Source organism: Protopterus annectens, chromosome 5.part0 (genome assembly GCF_019279795.1).
Source record: "Protopterus annectens isolate FY-2018-M chromosome 5.part0, PAN1.0, whole genome shotgun sequence".
In the NCBI taxonomy this organism is placed as follows: domain Eukaryota; kingdom Metazoa; phylum Chordata; order Ceratodontiformes; family Protopteridae; genus Protopterus; species Protopterus annectens.
The window spans coordinates 890010126-890032535 of NC_056735.1; the positions used below are offsets into that span (position 1 = coordinate 890010126).

At 36.7% G+C, this 22410-nt stretch overlaps 1 pseudogene; it reads left to right on the forward strand.

Annotated features, from left to right (window-relative positions):
- Window positions 1-18744: 18744 nt before the first annotated feature.
- Window positions 18745-18892, forward strand: LOC122802946 (annotated as a pseudogene).
- Window positions 18893-22410: the final 3518 nt, after the last annotated feature.

Here is a 22410-nt window from a genome sequence, read left to right on the forward strand (position 1 = left end):
TAATCTCAAAAGGGAAAAAAGGAAAAAAACATTTTATTCTTGTTTATTAACTTTCTAGGTCACTGACTTAGCTTGTTAATTCTTGAATAAATCTGCATAAAACTAATATCTCTCAAAGTATAGGAAATAATAACATAATATGTGAAACAAAACAATGTTTTATCTGCTTATACCTTTTGTTAGTGTTTTAGTGTTATAGTCTCAGACAAGTTACTTTAAAAAGAAAGGGGGAAAAGAAGCTTAAATAAAATGAAAGATTTTAAGTAACATCATACTGCATGTTTTTCTGTGTAATGTAGACATACAGAGTTATTTACAGCTTAAAAGGCACTTAAATGAACATTTAAAATGTGTATTTTTACATACAGTTTAATAAAGATTTCTAAACAAGTTCTAAACTTTAAGAAACAGAAGATATATACCTGTTTTCTTAAGTATTTGTCTATGGATGTTTCATGGTTTAACTGATTTAATAATTAGTACATGCTTAAACAGGAAAATAAATATATTTTTTCTTTTTTTATATAGAATGAACAAGGCTTATTGCAGTTAAACTAAAAGTTGTCTCAAGTAAATGTAAACTTGATTTTAACTACAGAGACATGTTTGGGATTTACAAACAGCCATTTAGAAAGAAGAAAAGCTCTCAAGCACTCCTTGAGCACAAAGCATATTTAGAAGTATTCAAATTGCTTACTTGTTTCTCAGCTTCACACCGAGGTCACAAGCTGAAAAGCTTGTTTTCTTGTTCCCAAGATGTTTTTTCCCATTATTAGCATATTTAGAAGCTGAAAATCCCTTTGTGACTGTGCAAGTGTTTGAAAACAAAAGTAAAACCTCAGGCATGATGTAACCACTCGAGTTATAGGTTAACAATGAGCTGTTTGAATTTCTCAGCTTCTTAAAGGGATATTTACCTAATAACACACAAAACTGTAAAATTTGTGTAAGAGTAAAAGCAATGAGAGCTTTATTGTCTAGTAATTTAGTGAACTTATGAAAGAGACACAGCATATCTGATTTTAATAAAAATAGACATTAATTTGTTGTAATTAGATCATATAAAATAAAGTGAAGCTGACTGTGCTACTACACAATATAATAATAACAGCTTCACTGGGTTTAACTAGAGTGATGGAACCTTGCTATATATTTTTATAGATCTGAATTATTTTTCTGATTTGTTAGATTAATCTGAATGACAAATACTAATCTATTCTTATCAAAAGGAGTTTGACTAATGGACAATTGTATATTATAAGCAAAGACAAGAAGTCATTGTAACGCATTATTTTAATATCAAATTAATATGCTTAATATAGTAATATGGTTATGTTAAATGTTTTTTCTTGGATTTAAAATCAAATTTTATGAAAAATGTCTTATATGAATAGGATGTAAGACACAGCAAGCTTCTTTCTGTTAGACAGAATATATACATAATTGGGCTGAAAAATGATTCTCAGAGGGAGTGTTAGAAGGTACACTTGAATCTCTAGTCTATTCAAAGCTGGGGTTTGTTTCCCCATAGGAGGGTTAGTTGTTTTTTGTCTCAATTTTTAAGGTTTTATTGTTTAATTCCTTTTTATTGGGTGTCTATGAGTTGCATCTACTTTGCTACATCAAATGAAAATAAGTCATTCTCTTTAATTAAATATATGTGCTTATTAGTTAGAAACACAAATCCTGTTAGTCTAACAACTCTCTAAATTTATAAGAACAATATTTAAAATATGTCCCTATTTTTGGGTCTTTGTTTCCCTGTTATGTGAGGCTTTGCCCAGATTTCTTGTGCTAAGAGGTTGAGAGGTATGGCCATGATTGCCCTTTGGCTTAATTAATTTTTTTTAATTTGAAATTTTTTCAGATTCCATCAGATTCTGTAAATTTTGATGAGTGTATTTATAGATATCCATATATGAAATATGATAATATCCATAATCGCTTGTAGATATTTATCACTTTCTAGACAGATTGCTTCACATTTCTATTCCCTTAGTAATTTTCTGTTAGTTGCACTGAGCTTCTATAATTTCCCTTGCTGTACATTGCTAATGCACATCTTAATTTATGAAAAACTTTTCCTGAAATACAGATTTGACATGCCTGCTTAAGAGTGCACAGACATTGCTGGATATATCTGATTTACTCTAAGTTATTCTCCATATACTGAGGCATATTTGGATATTACTTAGTTATCCATAATTTTTTCATGAACCTAGGCAAACCAGTCCAGATTCCACAAACTTTATGGAATCTAACCCTCTGAGTAACTTTCTTACTATAGGCAAAATAGTTTGCTTAATGAAAAAATGATGCATGGACTGGGTGGGACAACTCCACTCACACTCACTATGCTCTCTCACATGTATTGTAAGGTGCATTGTGGCAGTGGGTTGCTGATACTTTATGGTGTTGTTAGATGTGTGCAGTTGCCACAAGTGCAAGACTATTGGAAGTATATACTGCAGGGATGCTTTGCTGAAACTGATGGATGTGGTTAAGCAGTGCTGTGATAATATATGTAAATACAAGTGATCAGGAATCAGTGCATAGAATACCACCTTACAAGGAAACTCTGATAGAATATTTGTTTTTCTATTGGTAAGCAGGTTAGGAAATGTCAGCACAATTATTTTGCATTTTACCAAAGTGTCTTTGTCACATGCATATATTAATAAAACAAAAAGTGTATAGTTTGGCCTCAATGGGAGGAACTGGACACCAAAATTAGCACTTTCGTTCTATTTAATTTAAATCAAACTTCTTCAGAAAACAAATGCAATTGTAAGACCACCCAACTAAATACAATAATCAAGTGTATCACGTGACATTGTAGGCCAATAAACTGAATGAAACAATCACAGTATCGTTATATTAAAGAAGTAACTACTAACAAATGCATCAAAAATAATAAAAACATGAATACATAAAAAAATAAAAACTTAAAAAGGGCATTAAAAAGTACATAAAACATATATATATATATATATATATATATATACATACATATATATATATATATATACACACACACACACACACACACACACACACACACACACACACACACACACACACACACACACACATACACACACACACACACACACACACACACACACACACACACACACATAAACACACACACACACACATATACATACACACACACTTATATATATATATATATATATATATATATATATGTGTGTGTGTGTGTGTGTGTGTGTGTATTCAGTGCACTGCAAACTATCTATTTATAATAATCTTATAATAATCTTAAATGTGTGTTGCTATTGTTTCTAATTGTTATTACTTGTTTGCTATGAATGCTGCTAGTACTTGGTTTTGTTTGTTGTTCTTTTTGGAAGCCAGGTCATGCTTGAAAGGGAGAAATTAACCATCCCACTTACCCAGTTACCAATTGGCTATAAAGAAAGAAAAAGACCACACATTTCCAAAACATGTATATATATATATATATATATATATATATATATATATATATATATATATACTACTGTAGAAATACAACAGCATTTGTAACTACTGAAATATTTACTTCACAGTGACTAGCACGACCAAATGTATATATAAATGAATGCAGAGTTAGAGCTGGGAGCTGTATGTTATGAAGAAAAGTATATGAAGTTAGCCTTTAATAGTTTTCATGATGTAGCACTCTTACATAAAATCATACTAATACTGAACTAAAAGCTAAACATTTACATGTTATGCTACCACTATAACCCTGAATGCATTTTATGTGCTTTTTTAAAATATTGTTTAACTGCTCATACTTTGTTCTCTGTTTTCTTTTCCAGACATTTCAATATTTTAAGTTTTTCAGTTTTAGTTAAGTACCATCAACATTTAGTCACTTCGATACAAACAATTCCTTGCTTTCTAAAGAACTTGAGGTAACAATGACTTTCTTAGTAGTTGCATAAAGCAATCTCGAATCTCCTTTGTTTTGAATGAGTAAATTAAAGGATTAATCATTGGTGGCAATATATTTTGCAATGTGGCTGCCATAATCCATGTATCAGCTGAACACCCAGGTGTTTTATTGCATAAGAAAGAAAAGACAGATAGTAAGTAAAACATTGCAATCACCAGTAAATGAGTTGCACAGGTTGAAAATGCCTTCTTGCGCCCATCCATTGAAGTAATTTTATGCAGTGATAACAAAATTTTAACATATGAAAACACAATTAAAACTAAAGGGAAACTCAAACATGACGTAGCAGTGAAACCTGCAGCAGCATTTAATGTTTCATCTGTACAAGCCAGCTGTACTAAAACAAAATAATCACAAAAGCTGTGGTGTACTTTATTGTCACCACACATTGGGACCCTAAGGACAAGGAAGAGAGCAACTGTTGCTATAGTCATGCCTCCTATCCAGCAACTAATAGACAGTTTGATGGATTTCTTGTTGGTCATGACTGAAGGATATAGAAGAGGGTTGCATATAGCTTGGTACCTGTCATATGACATAACTGTAAGAGAAAATGATTCTGCAATCCATAATCCAATGTGAAACGTCATCTGAGTTAAGCATGCTCCAAACTTAATCGATCTGTTCTCAAATAATAAATAGGATGCAATTTTTGGAACTGTAACAGAAGGAATGCATATGTCCAGCAATGCTAAATTACAAATTAAATAATACATTGGTGTATGCAGTCTTGGGTTTAATTTAACCACAGTGACAAGTACTGCATTTCCAAGAATTGTGATTATGTAAATCAGAAGGAAAACTGTGCACAGACTTACCTTTGATGTTGTTTCTGAAAGATTCTGGAAACCAGTTAGGAAAAATTCTTGAAAGTGAAAATCTGTTTTATTAGGTTCTGTCATTGCACGCTGATAGGATTGCCTTTCTCTTAGAAGTCTTCCATTTTTTTAGAATTTCTGTAACAATAATTTCTACTACAAAATTTCCAGCCAATGTTTTAATGTTTTGCTTACTCAGTACTTTTTCATCCTTCTGCCATTAAACAGAGTTTGGAAATTCTTGCTCCTCATATAACCAAGAACTTAATGTTAAAAGTCAGAACTACAAAATAAATCAAAGAAGCATATCCATTTACAAAGAATGATTCCTCAAAATCTTCATGTCTGAGAAATGATTCTACTAAAATCAGTGTAAACAAAATGTTACTTTACTCAGAGCAAAGAAAAAAATGAACAAATAGTTACACTAAGCTGAAATGAATCACTAGAAATTTAGCAATTAAGTAATACCAATGCAGCAAAGGAACATCAGTAACACAAAACAAGTGCAATTTATTCAAATATTATAAACAGTGAATGTATTGTAAACATGTAGCAGCTACTTAGCAATCATGTATAAGCAGTAGTGTGTGAAGAAGCACTTGCTGAATATATAATGTGCACTCACCCCAAAGGGACATTATTAAACAAAGTCAGCATGGGATATATAGAAGTAACTACACACATTAAGCTATTTTAGGTTTGGCTTTGAGAATATCTGAGATGTTGTTTTAAAATAAATGTGCACAAGTACACACACACACACACACACACACACACACACACACACACACGTGTGCGCACACATACACATTTTTAGTTAATCTAGTAAGAGGGCCTTGATACTGATACAGATGCAATAGGATGTATTATGCCTGAAAGGTATTTCTGTACATTGCTTCCTTCAGAAGTATTTATATCTGAAAAATTGATGTAGAAATTTCTTTCTTAATCAATACTTACAGGGTATTACTTGGTAGCTCAATGGCTGAAAAAATCAGTCTGTGTTTTACTTCCTAAGCAGGATATTGTTGCAAAACTTACTCAAGAGTAACCTTGTCTGCATTAGGAGAAATAATGACTGTTGTATGCAATAGAAAACAAGGGTGCATTTGCCTCTGGTTTTGGAAAAAGGTGATGGTTTTGCATTATGAAAAAGTACTAGATGTGGAACTGTTGTTGAAAAGAAAACTAATCATATCTGTTAGGCAAAGTGTGCTGAATATGTCTTTGGCAGTGCCAGAATAATGCTCTTTGTGACAGTTTCCGGCATCTTGCCTATCATAGATCAGACCACTCTTACTGTCAAATAGATCAATGCTAGGTGCATTGTTGAATGGCTTTTTGCAAGTAACCAAAAGAATATTCTAGCACATCCATACCTCCCAACTGTACAGATTTTTGCAGAATGTCCAGATTTTTACCTCATATTTTTGGTGTGTTCCTCCTAAAATCTGCACCTTTCTAGCAAATAGCTGGGGAGTGAAGTCATTACATAATGACAAATATTTGAGTTCAAGACTCCACATCCTTCAGAAAATTCATGCTAATGCAAAACCTATTATTCTATCAACTTTCTAATTTTGTAAGAGCAATATTTAAAATCTGTCCCTATTTGCCCCCCCCCCCACCACCACCATCATTTTAGGCTTTGTCCAGATTTTTTGCTCTAAGAGGTTGAGCGGTAATGCTTCCTAATCAGATAACTGTATGAAAATATCTGTCCACCAAAACTTCAGCAAATAGTCACTACCAGGAGATACAATTGCCTAAATGCTCATTAGAATCAGCAGAATACAAAGTATTTCTCATACAAAAATACTTCCTTTAAAACTTTCCATTACATTTTAACTAATATTCTTGCCAATGATGCACATACAAGACAGGTCGGCTCCATGGTATAGATGGTTGAAACCAGACTTTGCTCCAGGTGGCCTGTGTTCAACAAGCGGTATGAGGTCTGGATGAAACAGGGAGTGGTGGACAGCAGTAAGCAGCCAACACCATCTGTCCCATCCAGTGGGGTCAATCGTGTCTCTGCTTGCAGCACGTGTATGTCCTGCAGCATTGGGCCTAATAAGTCTATGCTACAACATTGTGTAACTTCCATGGAGGTTGGCATGTGTTTCAGTACACATACTCAGTTAGTGATCATTAAATGTAGGGCTTTCAAGAAGACATGGGAGGGGAATATATTATAAGGATCTGATCTCTATTGTATGAATGATGGCTCCTACTCCTGGTTTTCACAGCTCTCATTCTGGAAGAATGATACGGCCATAGGATTCTCTCATCAAGCAGACAAACCTGTCAGTTTTGCAGTTGGAGGCATTCCTGTCAACTGTCCAGATTTTCACAGAATGTCCAGATTTTTACCTAATATTTTTTGTCTGCTCCTCATAAAATGTGTGGTTTTCTGGCTAATCACTGAGGATTGAGGTCACTAAATAATGACATATATTTGAGTTTCAGGCTTTATATCCTTCAAAAAAATGCATGCTAACATAACATCTGTTATTCTAGCATCTTTCTAAGTTTATAAAAGCAATATTTAAAATCTGCCCCTACTTCTAAACCCCCTCCATTATTTTAGGCTTTGTCCAGATTTCTTGTGCTACAAGGTTGAGAGGTATGGTGGGGGATGGTGCTTGATGGACAAAGGGGGAAACAGGACAGGGCAGAATGAAAAATATCAGATTTCCCTGGACCAAAGCAGTTATGGAAGCTATGTCTGAAAGAGGTGGACCATAGAGTTAATAAACAGGCCACTGGCAGAAGCTCAGATGCATCACCGTATGGAGGTATCGACAGCTGTGGTTGTGAGTGGAGGTTTACCTGCTCCACAAGGAAAAAAGTAACCCAAAGCTTTATGTTACCATGCCAAATTGCGATCCTTTACAGTTTTTCTGCAAAGTTTATTGACGCTATTTCTAAGTTTTGCAATGCTAAGCAACACATCAGCATAAGAGGATGACTGGTTATTATTTTGCTGATTAAACAAGTGCAGCTGTGCCAGTACTGTAATTTACAGGACATGGAACAAACCTCTGTACAGCTGTGTCCATTTTTATGAACCTCATAATGTGTTTGAAATGTGTCATTTGCATAGATGTTCAATGCATGGAGTGCTACTGCTATATAAGTGGGTAAGACCATGCATAAGGACTTACCAAATTGTGCAGCAGTATTCATAAATCACATGGTTCTGCCAGGCTGTTCTAGGATACATCAGCCCTACTTCACAGACAAAGTAAACATGAATCTCACCCATAGTGACTGTATAAATGTATTCCATGCACTATGTTTAGTAGTAACGATTCATGATCACCATAATAAAGAATGGATTGTCAGATTTTGTTAGGCTGGCTGTGCCCTAGTTTGTGTAATGGTACTCCAGATGAGGAAACAGCTATTTAGCATGATAGTGCTTCACAAAAAAACAGTGAATAGCTACTTATGATGGTATAATATACCTTATTAAATACCTCCTCCCTGCTGTGTAGTGCTCCACCATAATGCCTATGTGGTATTCACTAAATAAACAGAAATAGTTCATTCATTAGGCATTGTGGGAGAGCTAAGGGCATTACCCTATTATGGAGATAAGTGCACTGCTCTTGTGGTTCCCACTTGCAGGAGCACAGCAGCTTCACTTGGTGCGGGCAAGGAAAGGTCTGGTTGTGGTATCAGAGGTACCTGCACTACACAGATCTTCATTGCTGTGAATGTTTTTCCACTGTGCAAATCATTTTTTGTAACTCTGAGCCAATGTGTTGCCTAATTCTTATAAAAGCAACACAGTGACAGAGAAGTTGGATCCCTGTGGTCACAAACACTGTACCATCAGTAGGTGCATGGTTCAAGTCCCATATGTCACCTCATTGGGAAATGCCAAAACAAATTTGGTGCAGTGCTTGTTCACTCTGTACCATCCTGAAGCATAATTTGCACAGAATTTGATGGCTACACAATGGGGTAAGAGTGTATAAATGGTCCTAACTTTTTGTGTACCATTTTCTATGAATTGTAGAACTTTGGTATGCTATTCTATATCTTACAAATTGTGCACAATGTTTATGCAGAGTTCTTGAAGTTCAATCTGTTAAAGAGGCGAACAGAGAAAAACACGGTATAAATTCATATTTAATAATTATGAACAAATGTCAGATGATTATTAGACAAGCTAAAAGGGTTTTCTATACCACACTTTGAAGATCTAGCTTAATATGAGCCGCTTTCCTCTGAGAAAGCATCAACAATATCACTCAACAACCCAAGTCACTCATTAATAACAGACTGGGTCATACATGCCATGGTGAATCAACAAAGACCTTTAAGTGATATATCTCACCTATTGCAGACTTTACAACAAAAGATATGCTCAAGTTGTCATCATTGCAACTTAATTTTTTTTAAACAGCATTCCAATCGAGTGCATATCTCTTCCATTTTGCCTCATCTCAGCTGATTGAATTGCTGGTCCCCATCCACTAAGACCTACAGACTTTATTGCCTCAGCGAGTTTTCTTCCACACTGCTACCCACTAATCCTACCAGAGACAAATAGATTAAAAATATAGTGTACGTTGTGACTTCTATACATCTGCAACAGCATATTACTCAGGGTAGTGTGCACTCAACAGGGCCAGTTGTAGATTCTTTTGGATTCTCTATCCCTGTTTCTAAATTGCCCATCTCATCTACTTTTCCTGCCCTTCCTAACAGCAATCCCTGTAAACTGAATCCTACACTTGGATTATTACAAGATAATTCCACTTACCTTGTATAACTTTGCTTGGGGTTTAAATCCTAGTGCAGTTCGGCAATACCATAGCTCCTCCCCAGCCAAGTTTCATTGCATCTGCCACTTTAGGTGCCATTTTTAAATGGTGTTCCGATTGAGTGTGCATCTCTTCCCATAAGTTCTGTTACTCAGTGTCAGCATATTGTACAACTGTGTTTTGTTAGCTTAGTCTTATATTGTGTACAGTGGACTGATAATCAGTGACAGCATATGTGTAAGTTTCCAGATAGCTGTATTGTAGTGCACAGCACATGTTTTCTTATGGACTACTAGATATGTGGTTTTCAGCCAACTGTATAATATTGTGAACTGTACCATTGTAGAATTTATGTATATCCTGAGTACTAGACTCTCGGCAATTATCAGTGAACGATAACGCTTTCTAGCAATTGGATGAACACTCATTGATTCCATGCCATTAGTTGACAATAATTATCAGTGAGCAATAACGCTTTCTAGCAATTGGATGAACACTCTTTGATTTCTTACCATTAGTTGACCATTATACTCCATTCCTTTTCAAATGCATGTAACTCTGCCATAAGCAGCAGTCACCTAATATGTGTGATACCATGCTGTTAATCTGACTGCCTTCATAATTTGCTACTGTGATACCTACAAAGAGTGTTTTTCTCAGACATAAGTTTATGGCATATCTAGTCTGGTGCTTCTATTTACAATATATTCTAGTGCACTATTTCTGTTTTGTAATCTCTCTTCTTACCTACCCTAGTTAGAATCCTAACCTATGTTTTCCCCTGTTCTCCCCCTTACAGTTTGCTTCATCTCAGCTGATTGAATTGCTAGACCCGCCCACCAAGACCTGTGGACTTTATTGCCTCAGCGAGTTTTCTTCCACACTGCTACCTACTAATCCTATCAGAGACAAACATATTAAAAATATAGTGTATGTTGTGATTTATATACATCTGCAACAGCATATTACTTAGGGTAGTGTGCACTCAATCGAACCAGTAGTAGATTTTTTTGATTCCCTATCCTTGCTTGTAAATTGTCCATCTCATCTACTTTTCCTTCCCTCCCTAACAATAATCCCTGTAAATTGAATCCTACACTTAGATTATTACAAGATAATGCCACTTACTTTGTATAACTTCTCCTTGTATAACTTTGCTTGGGGTTGAGGGAGTGCGAAGTGAGCCCATGTGTTTTGCTTGGGGTTTACACCCTGCTCTGTTCGCCCATGCTATGCATGAGCTCAGTTTTCACCCCCTCTCTGCCCCAAATCCTGCTCATCCCCACTACATTAAAATGTATCATACCCTTCAACAACTCCCACCACCTGTGACCAATCAGGGCAATCAATCTAACTCCTCCCAATACTACACCCCCCTTTGTCTTACCAGTTTTACAGTCTAACTCAGTCATGCTATTAACTAAGGTGATACCATATCTTACCCTCACTTTTCTTGCTCACTTAACTTCATACCAGGGCCCCACCATTGACTCACCCCTACTGTCTCACTGCACACTTGGAGCAACCACACACCATCTCCACAGCCACCAAAAACTATGTCCCTATACACATTCTCAAATACCAAATCTCAACTACACTTAAACAAAAAATATCCCTACAATACAACAAGCTCCTTAAAATATATGTTAAACATATTTTTGCTATCCTCACTAAAATAACCCTCAGTGAAGACATCCACCCTAACCCAGGCCCTTCCATCTCTAACCCCACGTCAAACTCCCTTCATATCACCTCCACCTATTCCCTAATCACTGCCAACAAAAAACCTTCTGACCTCCTCATCTTATGTCTAAACATTAGAAACATATGCAATAAAACCCAAGATCTACATGCCATCATAAAACTCTACTCCCCTGATATTGTCATCCTAACAGAAACCTGGCTTAAACCCCACATCAAAAGTGAGGAATTGCTCCCCTGTTGTTATAGCATCCTCCATGCAGATAGACTATCCAAGAAAGGGGGGGGGTTATAGCAATTATGTTTAAATCTCAATTCAACATCCAAACTCTCAACACAACACTTCCCCTGATCAGAAATGAAGAAATCTTATATACCAACCATAAACTTAACCCAAATAAAACTATCAACATCATTGGTTGCTACTTCCCTCCAGGTCATAATATACCACTCCTAGAAAACCTTCTTAACTGGGCCAATCTTTCTCTACCCCAAGAAACCATCATTCTTGGTAACTTTAATATCAACTGGCTATCCTGTACTAAGGACCACCCAGACATACACATTAACCTACATGCTTTCTCTCAATTAATACAATTTCCCACTTGTATAGTAAAAACCCCAGCAAACATATCATCCTTGATTGGATACAAGTTAACAAGGCTCTTAGCTCCTACATAACTGGCTGTCTGCCTGACAGCCTCAGTGACCACTCCCCCACATTCCTCCTGAAACACCATGTTAACAATGCTAATCCCATAACTTATAGACAAATTCATGACAAAGCAAAATTCAACCCCCTTCTCCTTCATCTCTTCACTACAAAATTGTAACTGGACACCTCTAAAGTATCTCAATCAAGATGAAGCTGTCCACTTCTTCAATAGTTCCTTCCTCAGCAAATTAAACACTCATGCTCCCCTTAGATACACCAGATTTAAACCTAAAAACTCCTCATGGCTCCAAAATAACACCCAGAGATTAATGAAAATCAGAGACAAAGCCTGATCACTGGCATCTAACAAAACCCCCTCTGCCAGGCAAACATTCTTTGAATTACGAAATAAGGTTAAACTACAAATAAAGACAGATAAAGCCCATTACTATCTAACTGCCTTAAAATCCTCTCACAACAACCATAAGCATTTCTGGTCCACTATAAATTCAGCACTCCACTCAGGTAAAGCTGACACCCGTGCTCTCACCATCCCCTCTCCCTCCACCAGTATTGCTGACTCCTTCAATAAACATTTCACTGAAACCATTCTATCCCTAGCTAAACAAAAACAACCGTCATCCACCCCCTCATTCCCAGCCCTGATTCTGTACCCCCCCCTGCTTTTCATTTTCCTCTGTACTAACCAGCTATATAAAAAACTTCTAAAAAAAACTTAAGCTCACAAAACCCGCAACTGACAACCTTCCCTCAGAATATCTAAAAATTGCAGCAGACACCTTAGCCTATCCTATCTCCATATTAATTAATCAATCCATATCAGAAAGTTATGTACCCTCTCTGTGGGAAATATCACACATCATTCCCCTTCACAAGGGAGGGTCCTCCACTGCTCTTTCCAATTACCGCCCTATTGCCATCCTCTCTCCACTCTCCAAGATCCTGGAGAAATCCATTAACTCTCAGGTACTTCACCACCTCCTAACTAACAATCTCCTCTCCAAAACCCAGCATGGTTTCAGGCCATATCACAGTACAACTACTACCTTGATCTCTTTCACCAACACTATCCTCCATCATAAAAAACAATGGTTTATTCTCAACTGCTATATTTATTGATCTATCTAAAGCATTTGACATGGTATCACACAAAATATTATTCTCCATTCTCAACAATCTTTCCTTATCCCACTCTGCCATGAACTGGTTCCAAAGCTATCTGACCGACCGACAACAATCAGCCATCTGGAAAGACACCCTAACTCCTCATCTCCCCATTTCTCAGTGTCCCCCAAGGCCCCATCCTTGGACCTTTACTATTTTCCCTGTTCACCAACAATACACACCTCCACAAAGCATGCTTCCATCATACAATATGCAGAATACTCCATCCATATCTGCTGTGCCCCCACCCTACCTGAACTTCAAAACATCACACAAGAATCAATTTCATCAGTAGAAAACTGGCTATACAATGCTCAACATTTACTAAATCCTAACAAGACCAAACTCCTTATCTGTCAACCCTCCAAATCCAACCAAATACTCACCCACTTCAAGATCCTCACCAAAGAAAATACCATCATTTCCCCTTCAGATCACACCAAACATCTTGGTGTGGAGATTGACAAAAAACTCAAATTTGATGCTCATTTATCTCTTGCATGAAAAAAGTAAATAAAAAACTTGGTGCACTTCATAGAAATAAACTATATCTAACCAAGGCAGCTAAATCCTCTGTTTCCTACTCCCAACTAATATCCACCTTACTTTATGCATCACTTGTGTTTACCAGCCTTAGACAATCCGACTCAAACAGGCCTGAAACCTGCAATAAGACAGCAAAATTTGCAACAGGTGCATCCTACTGCAGTCATCACTGCCACTCATTAAGAAAACTAGACTGGCTTGAACTCCCACAACTTCTTCACCTAAACCAACTCTCTTTTGCCCACAGACTATTAATTTAAACCATCCTCATAAAATCCCATCACTTTAGAACCTTCTCCAAACTTACTGCTCTTCTAGATCCCTACGCGCCAACAGCAACAATCTTCTTCTGGTCACCAAAACCAACAATTCCTCAGATGAAGCATTATTCTCTTATGCCATACCCAAACTTTGGAACAACCTCTCCCTCCTCTATTACCTCCTTGTCATCTAGCAGGCAGTTCAAGACTGCACTCAAGTCTCATCTAAAACAACACTGGCTCTGCCCATGCCACTTTCCTGACTAAAATATACTCCTACAACAAATAATATTAAACTCACTTAACTATATTCTATTGAGCTTGTTGACCTAAGTATTACAATGTGTTCTATTTACTCTTTACTCCATCAAACTGTAACAAAATCAATACCTGTTTTTGTATATGTTTTTTTTTGGGTCTATATTAGAAGTTCAAATGCACAAGTGTCAGAATGCTGTAACATCAAACTGGGAAGTTCGAAATGTCAAAATAGCGAAGCCACAGAACACCAAATTTTTTCCCAGGGAAAGAATTCAGTGGGCCATTTCTGTGGCTTTCCTATTTCTTCCACTGTGGTGCGATCTTGGAGTTGGTATATTTAAGTAGGGTGTGTGTGGGGGGCACAGCCCCCCCCCCACATTGGGGGTGGGGGGTGAGGCCCCCACATTAGGAACATTTTATAGTGTACATGTGTTTTTTTGGTTTTGTACAGGAACAGCGATTTTTTTTCCCTGGGAAAAAAATTGTTGTTCTGAGTGTTTGAATTTATTGCATTTCAAACTTCCAGGTTCGACATTTACGTAGTCAAACTTATTGCAGTTTGACTATGTGATATAGACTCGTTTTTTTTTTAATCTATGGTATTCTATGTATCTACTGTTTTAATTGTATTTTATTATTATCTATATTCTGGTCTGCTATTTACTGTTTGCCAAGATCTATACTATAACACAATTTATGCATGTGGAGCTTTTCTCCCTGGGCCTCCGCTAAAAAACGATCTGTGTCCAGTCAGAATTTCCCCAGTAAACAAATGTAAATAAATAAATAATGACACCATTTTGAATAATTAACCTTTCACTGTAATTCCAAACTGTGTTTGTATGCAGACTGCTACAGAACCAAACAGCACGATTCTCCATCACAGGATAGCCCTCAGCCTGTCTTCCTCAGGCAGGTCACAGACAACATTGCTCTTCTTGTCCCCACGTTATTCAAATGCAACATCAGTGAGGGTCCTGTAGTAGATTAAGTGGAAACAATGTCAACAACACCACTTTTCAAGGGTATGGATGTCAGGAAAAGATGGAAATTACTGACAAGTTAGCATCCACCGTTTTGTCTCAAAAAATCTTGAAAAATAGTGCATGGCCAGGTAACATCATTTGTCCTGGATAATAACAAAATACTGACTTACTCAGAATGGCTCCGTGAAACCCATGGGACCCATGCCATTATAATGAAATGAACTGACCATGTTAATATTACTCTCGACAGGAATCTAAAACTGCTGCCATTTTCTTAAATTTCTCAAAAGCACATAGTCTTGTCATCTGCAACATTATGCTTAAAAAGCACCCTAGCATTCATAAACATAATATCTGTTTGTGTATGGAGTCATTTTCCATGTAGAATGAGCCAGCATAGTATCTATTTGTGTATAGCGTCATTTTCCATGTAGAATGAGCCACATGCACAGGCCATAAACAACATGTTGTTGCTCAGTGACAGACACATGAATTGAATTCCGGCATTCTGCTGTACAGGCAGCATACTCCTATGGCACTAAAGGGCATCTGTACAGATAAACTACACAGCAATCAATTGCTATACACTGTGCATAACCCCACAGTACCATGGAACACCTGTACATATAGTAATAAATTAGAATAGTGCACAGATGTTGTATGCATACCATGCTGTAAGGACATAGAGATAACACAGTATGTACAAATGGCGCCTGTCATAGGACACCTTTCTAATAAACATTTAAACAACGTAATAAAAATGAAAGTCCCAGCGAAACAACAATATTGCAAAACCAAATTTATTGAGATAAAATAACATTTAAACAATTCAGGAGGACATTGGGGAACTTTTATAAAATTTGTAATAATCAGACCCATTCAAACCATAACTATTTGCTCATGGGAACCATTCAAAACTTAACCATTTGTGTATTACATTTATTCAAAATATAACCATTTACAAATACAATATAAATATTTGCACATTTCAGAAAGAGATGCACATAACATCTATTATAAGCAGGCACCAGTAAACATGTAGGCCATGCATGAAGTACAGAATACTTCACAGCAATATTGGCAAGGATATATTGTTCCCACCTACGTAAATGGAAACTTGCCACCATCCATTTTCATGGGATAGGGGTGTTCAGCAAGCCTCATGCCATCTGGTAGGTGCTGTATATCCTGCTTCATCATCCCTATTAATTGATGGATGTCACACATGTCAGTCTATATGTTAAAAAGAAAATTTTCCAACCAAGTCAAATACCACGTGGCAAGTAATAGAGCCTGGTAAACATCCACATGAATTGCTTTCTGAAATTCATCCTATTGCTAGCACTTTTTTGTGACACAGGCTGGTCTGAAACACATAAAACAGCAAAGCACATGATGTACATCACTGTCACATATATCAGCACCTATACAGATAAACTAGGTTATTCTATTGGTGATGATATAGCTATCTGACAACAAATGTATGAGGCAAGTGGGAATGGGAAGGTTGTAGTGCATGCATGTAAATGATGACAGTTATGTGAAGTGGCATATAGATGTACATTAATAACATCACAGAACCGCAGAGAGCTATACCAGTACTGAACTGGCTTGGTACTGCCATTGCTCTGTCTGTCACAGAAAGAATAGATGGTTACACAATGTACCTACTACCTAACGCTATCTTTACATATAAGTATATAGACATACAGAAAGTGCACATTGATGTGTAAAGTGCTGCAACTGCCCAAGCTGGCCTCTTCATCTGCACAGGGATATGTGGCAAGTATGGGGCAAAATGAAAACAACAGATCAGCATCTTCCAAGGACATATGGGGGTAGTACAGTGTTGACTACAGTATACAAACCTGGAGGAACAGTAAGATTCCCGTGCTTATGTTCTAGCAAGGATTGCAGTCATTCAGATTCTTTCTGGCTTAAGTTGCTCCATTTAGGGTGGCACTGGTTGCATGGCTTGGAAGTACTATTGTAGTGGGTGAAGTTCTGTCCAGTGGTCACACACACACACACATATCCCTACACAACCTTCCTTTTTTCTTTTTTTCTCCTGTTTGTTTCATACTTTCAGGCTGCTCCGGTGACCCTCAAAAAAAGGATGAAATAGTAGTGAAGTGGAGAAATACGTAACAAAACAGCTTAAAACAAAAGAAAATGTAGAACTCCACACCGTCAAATACTTTAATAAAAAACAAAGCTTTTGGATACAAAATATCCTTCTTCAGTGTCTTACATACAAACTCTCATAAAAACAGCATTTTTAAATACAATCTAATTACATCACATGACACAGTTAACCTACCAGAAAACATCAATTAAAATCAACAATTAATTAAAATTAATTAATTAAATTAAAATCGGTTTGTGGTATATCTGTAGATGCTGATGATGATACACCCCTGCCGCCCTAAGTACCAAGACACTGTGCATTGCAGGTAGGACCACATGTAGAGTGGATCTAGGATATCTTGCTTCACACAGATCTTTGGATAAAAGGTAAGGTGAGACAGATGAAAGCAAATAATGTACAGCAAAGTATTATCATACGATAACACCATGCAGATAATGGGTAGCAAAGAAAATTACAGATGTGAAACAGACATAACATTTAGAAATACAAGTTTTACATGTAGCAAAGGATCAGATAGTTTGTTGGTCTGTCATCACTTCCCAAGCTAAAGGTGCATGGGGCAGGCCGCAACAACACCAAAAGTCAAAGTAGGCAGGACCCCAACTAAAATCGCATACTTCAAATGTATTGCACATAAACACAGTATTCCTACTTAATTCACACACACACACACACACACACACACACACACACACACACACACACACACACACACACACACACACACACACACACACACACACACACACACACACACACACACACACTAGTCTTGCAAAGCCAGATTAAAAACTGTTTAAAAATGACAAGAAAAGAGCATAAGGCACTGAGATCCCCAACCCCACCCATAGTTACAGTCACTTTGTTGACAGTGTACACCTCTTATTTGTAGGATAAATTGCAAGTACTTTATTAGTGGCTTTGGATGAACTACTTGAAATTATAAAAAGATCATTAGCATCATACTATAAGATCTAGGACAGGTGTTGCACAGATTAAATAGAAGAGTATTTATGAGGGCATAAGAAATATTAACCACCTGGTAACATATACTAAGTCAATATGCACAACCTCTGCAGAAGTAAAAGTCATCTGAATAATTCCACATTAAAGAGAACTATAACTAATCTAAAGGAAGTAAAAGAGGTGACTGATCCCCCATGTGGGAGTGTGCACACTGGTGTCCTTTCCCCTCAAGAGTGGTCATGGGTACCTGAGAAGGATGCCCCACCCTCTGTGGGGTGTCATTTCAAAGACCTGGAAGGTTGACAGTCTGGTCACATACTTGCTGCCGAGGGACTCCCTGCCATCTTGCAGCATTAGGCCAGTAACCCCAGTCTGGGCCCCTGTGATGATGCCAATGAAACCTCACCTGCTCATCTCTCAGTGTGATGCCACATCAGCAGCAGTGCCCATGGTGACTGAGCGAGAATGATACAACTCTGAGCAGTGGATCACTTGGCTCATCTGTTAATGAAGAATGCAGCTAACTGCAAGAACTAATGTGAATTGCAGGACGCATTGATCATCAACACTTCAAATGCACTTTGTGGCCCCATGTTACTCCTACACTTGTCTGATGGTCATCATGTCTTTCATTGCTTCTGGGTGTGTCCTGCCCCTGGTGAGGGTGTGGCCGGGGCATCAAGAGAGCCAATCATGGGTACCCCTGTCCCCCCAGCGTGAGACGTGGAAAGAGGAAAGGAGTCTCCACCACCCTGAGCTGGGAAGCCCATCCATGATGCAGACAGGAGGGCAGAGGCATACGTCCAGCCCAACCCCAGAGGCTGTTGGAGACTAATGCAGAAGTTGCTTATGACAAACAACTTTGTATTTCAGTGCTTCACCTACAAATGCAGTTCCTGCTGCCCTTGAATAATAAATTGCCTATGTTGCATTACAAAAACAAACACAGTTGTAGGAAACAAGAACTAGTGAAATTTTTATTAAAGAATAAATGTTTTGTTCACTGCTGCAGTGTGAACTTCATCAGAGTCAGAACTCCCTTTTCAAACACTTCCTTAAATAATAATAGAACACTGCTATCTAATGACAAATATTAAAAGCATTCATTCTTCACTAATTAAACATTAACATTTCTAGCTGAACAAAATAAACACTACAGTAAATAAAACCAATCATTTAAACTCACATGAAAAGTTATACACAAAAAATTATGATGCCCCTACATATCAACATACTGTAAAATTACATAATGTAACATAAGTACCCCATGTTAACATTAAAAACACTACTGAATATGCATCCTTTTTAACAGAAGCAGACTATTAATCAAACGTTGGTTGTTAATACCAGGGGGATTTATAGAATCCAGTAACACTTGCCAGTATAATTCCATCTTTTCCACATATACTGACCAATCACCCTCCCAGTCAAAGTGTAGAATCTTTTCTATTACACACAAAAAAAAACCCTAAATGTCTTCATTTCTCAGGGTATTTAAGTAAAGTGTTATCGTGGTCCTTCTTCCTTATTGCATAAAAATGCTGATATATCCATGTTTTTAACGCTTTTCAGTTTTTCCGTCATAAAAAGCCAAGTTTGAAATACATTGTGCAAGATAAACTGCCCTTTGTGTTACAGTTGTACTTCCCATTAGGCTAAATTGGCTTAGGAAAATTTCCTATCAAGAAATTTATACTTTTGCCTATAAATCTACTCTGGGCACATGCCCCATGTTTAAACATACCTTTTGCAGATATATGGTCAGACTTTTTACCGTGACATCCTTTTTCAAAAATCGTTTTTAAATTGGTTCCTGATCTATAAACCATAATTGGGTCATCTCCTAAAACATTGGACAAATACTGTGTAGAAATGTAGTTTTTCCAATTCCTCTCTAATACTGATTTAACTTCATTGGAAATGTTACTGAAATTGCATACCAATGCTCTAGGAAAGTTATTTAAATTCCCAGTGCTGACCTGCTCATTTTTCTGGGAAGGTACTGCTTCACTTTTGCAATTCTTGTAATCCCAAGACCATGTTTCAGCACCAGTCTATAAAACTTGGACCAACCTCTAACCACCTCATACTTTAAACTTTCAACCAACTCTGTAGAATATTGTCTATCAAAAAACATTTTGCACCAAACCCTGGTTTCATCATGCAACCTACTGTTATCAGTAGTAAGGCGTGATATCCTAATAAATTGTTTTTTAACCACATTTCTCTTCTGCCAGGGTGAGTGAAGACTTTTATAATGTAATAAGTTGTTTGAATAAGATTCATTCCTATAAAATGATGAGGTAATCCTATGTTCACTGACATCCTTACCAACGCTCATCATTGCTTGCCATAAAAAAAATGTTAGTCAAACATATCAAAAACTTTTTTATGTAAATCTCAAAAGGAGATGATAAAAAAAAAGTTTCTCCCACCACCATAATGCAATGTTAGCAAAAAACAAGGCAGCAGAGATCCCATTGTTACTCCAGAAATTTCAACTGCAACGAACCAAAACCAAGTAAAAACAAACACGTCAATTGACGAAAAGCACTAAAATAAATTGTTTCCAGCTCGTAGTGGTTCCGTGCCTTTGTTTTTTACTCCATAAATTTGCTTAAAAGACTCCAATTTAAAAAACTATTCAGAAATTAAGCTAGCTCAACCAGCATCCTGTGCCAGTACCATAGACCAGTGCCCTGCCCCCTCAACACCTCTTCAAATGCAGAGCAGAAGAAAAAGAAATAAAAAACACTTCACTGTAATTAGAAATTTGTTTATTATAGTTAGATTTTTAAACTCAATGCAGAAATCCTTTACAATATGATTTTGTAGAGAAGACTGTATTAAGGTAAATTGCAACAATGACTGCATAATGGATGTTAAAGATCAGACTGTTCTGATTATCACTCCAAATAATGGAGACTATGACTTGACAAATGTCAACTCGCTTCCATTTGCCAGGACTGTAAAGAATGTACTACGAAAATATATTACTAAAATGCAACAAGGTTTTGATTATATTACACAAGCTAGGACTATTAATGGATTACTTCATTTTTTAGTGCAATGAACAAAGCAAAACACTTACTGATAATATAAACGCAACAGCAGTTTTTGTTCAATAATCCACAAGTCATAAAAAAATCAGAAATATTATTGCATATAGCATATTTTTTTATAGTTTTGCATGCTTGTAGGACATCTGCATCTCATTTTTTATTTTTGACCCCCCTAATTCTCCGTCGTGAAGAACAGCTATCCATTCTGACATTACTCACTACAGGTTTGATCTACTTAAATTATTAATAATGTTGTATTATTGCAGCATACACCTTCAGAGTCAGCAGAGCTCATCGAGGACAAATGGGGCTCTATGCAGAGTAATGAATCAGCTCTTCCCCCTGCCAGCTATACCAATATCCTATTACTTAGCTGTTACTCAGTAATTACCATAAAAACCTTGTCTGTGTGCATGCTATTTTCCTTTTTAATTGTACAATTATCACAGAGATTTGGATTTCATTTAATCTTTTATTTCAAATTTTACAGAAAAAAACAGACATTTTCTAAACAAATCAAAACACCCACACTGAAAACAGACTTACCATGAAAAACAGTACGCTTCTCTTCTCTTGAAACTCACATTTAGTAAAAATACATTTAACAGTCCATTAAACTACAAAATTCATGCTGGGGTGTATACTCAAAATAGCATCTAATGAAGTAGTAATTAATGTCTATGTGAAGGGAGAAGTAATTCAAAAAGATATATATAATACAGTTACTCAAACACTATAATTACCCAGGACATGTATCTCTTTTCAGGAGCAGCCCAAGAGTACTGTCTGATGAAGTAACTTGGCAGAGTCACAAAGAAGACAAATGAATGCTGAAGGAATCAAACCATGTAATACAGGAAGCAGCTCCTTAACAGCCCAATGCCTTACTCATCTTCATTAAGTGCTAGGCAAACTATTGTAACCTAAACAGTGCATGTCACACTTTGTCCCTGCCAAAAAGCTAAATTAAAATGTATTCTTAATTATATTAACATTAAACTCACAAACTTATTTCCCATTTATTTGAAACTAAATAATAAACACACTGTCATCATTAAGAAAACCAAGAATCACAT